Source organism: Gavialis gangeticus, unplaced genomic scaffold (assembly GCF_001723915.1).
Source record: "Gavialis gangeticus isolate Ggan-Ray unplaced genomic scaffold, GavGan_comp1, whole genome shotgun sequence".
NCBI classification, from domain to species: Eukaryota; Metazoa; Chordata; order Crocodylia; family Gavialidae; genus Gavialis; species Gavialis gangeticus.
In genome coordinates, this window is record NW_017729029.1 from 81,428,294 (window position 1) to 81,430,072 (window position 1,779).

The following is a 1,779-nucleotide window of genomic DNA, read 5'->3' on the forward strand; positions in this document are numbered from 1 at the left end:
GCGCGACGGAACCACCCGATAAGGACACGCGTAGAACTGCGCTCCCCCATCCTCGCAGGGCGCATGCGCGAAGAGCGGGGCTGTGGCCTGACTCACATAGGGGGCGGGCCCTCGCAGCGCACACAGAAGCCCCGCCCCTTTACTCCCTTGCTCTGGTAACCGAAACCCCCCGCCCAACTGCCGGGTAGGCGCGTCCAATCAGAGGGCGGCTGGGTAGAAGAGGTGGGGCCGCCCGGTTACCCGGGAAACAGGATTGGTTTTCGTTCCCGCCCCCCTTCTCAGCCTTCCCCTGCTGGTGACGTCGGAGGTGTCGCAGCGCGCGGGGTCTCCCGCTGTTGGCAGGTAGGGGCGGGTGGACGCGCGGGGCCAGGTGGACTGGGGCCAGAGCGAGGCTGAGGCGTCTGCCCGTTGCGTTCTCCTGCCCGTTCCTCCCGGGCGGGGGCACGTTCCCTTCCGCCTGCGCCCCGCAGAGCGGGCTGTGGAGGGCAGAACCACTGTTTGGGGATACAGCCTCTTGTCCTAGGGGCGAAAGCAAGGCAGGCCCCCCGGGGTTTTTCCTTGTCTCTGTGGAGCCCTTTCCCTCTAGCTTGGGGGGGTGGGGGGCGGGGCCGAGCTGGCAAAAGCCCTGCTGAATGGAGGTGGGCAGGCAAGATTCTTTGAGTAGATGTGATATCTTGGATTAGACCAGTTTAGTTGGGGAAATTGTTCTTGGTAAGCTTTGGGGCTCAAACACCCTACTTAAGGCATTGGAGAGACTCAGCCAAGAGCAGAGTTTCTCCAATGCCTGAAGAAGGGTGTTGATACCCCAGTGCTTGCCAAGAACAATTTTCTGAACGATTTAGTTGGTCTAATAAAAGATACTGTGTTTACCCAAAGAGCCTTGTCTGCCAATGTCCATAGACCAGAGGTTTTCAAACGGGTATGTGGGGACCTCCCCCCTGTGTGGATTGGCTGCTGAGGGACCACCTCCACCCCCCCATGCTCATCTGGCTGCCAGGGGGCTTCTGCCTTCTTGACCGGCTGGTGGGGGTACGCTGACCCAAAAAGGTTGAAAACCCCTGCCTTAGACCAATGCGGCTACAACCAGGAACTGCTGAATGGAGGTGTCCCAACCAGCTAGGTGCAAGGGGTAAACCAGCCCACCCCCATCCTCAGGTGCCCCAGGTCCTGGCATCTCCAAGGGATGGTGTGGCTAGGTGATGGCTCTGGGAAGGGAAGTAGACTGTTTCTGTGAAGGAGGTTGCTAAATGGAGAGGGAAATGAGATCTCTGCTTGGTTGACTCTGACTGGTGCTCCCAACCATTCATCGATTTGAAGTGAGGGGCAAGGATTTCTTGAGGTGCTGTCCTTTATTGGACTCTGCCTCGTTGGGATGCAGTTTGGCAAGGTTTCAGATGCAAAGCATTCCTCATTCTCATATAGTTTGCCTGACTCCATCCCAGCCAGGCAGCTGGTTCAATAAAAGATACCACCCTAAGAAATCCTTGTCTCTTGCATTATTTCAGGACCATCACGGCTACATTGCGCTAGCACTACAACAGATTTTAAGTTCGGAAGAGACTGGAAGGTGTAGGATTTCACTTCGTAATTTCTCTCTCCAGTGTAGGAGTTTGCTCTGTAATTTCTGCAACAAACCGAATAACTTGTTGTACTAAAACACATCTTTCAGCAAGACGTTTAATCTTGATTTAGGAAAACAAATGATAGAGAATCTGCTACATTTTTCTTGTAAACTACCACGTGTTAATTATCCTCACTGTTAAAGATCTGCATCCTGTT

The 1,779-nt window shown here is 54.7% G+C and overlaps 1 protein-coding gene across 3 annotated transcripts in view; it reads left to right on the top strand.

The window, feature by feature from the left end:
- The first annotated feature begins 243 nt into the window (after positions 1-243).
- The window catches only part of WDR17 (WD repeat domain 17), a 147,849-nt gene continuing 146,313 nt past the window's right edge, over positions 244-1,779 (top strand). For 2 of the 3 annotated variants that reach the window (XM_019521802.1, XM_019521803.1), the window contains exon 1: positions 245-342. The gene's annotated coding sequence lies outside the window, so the exon portion shown is untranslated. Of the gene's footprint in view, positions 343-1,779 lie in introns of all 3 variants that reach the window. The other variant, XM_019521804.1, reaches the window with a different exon arrangement.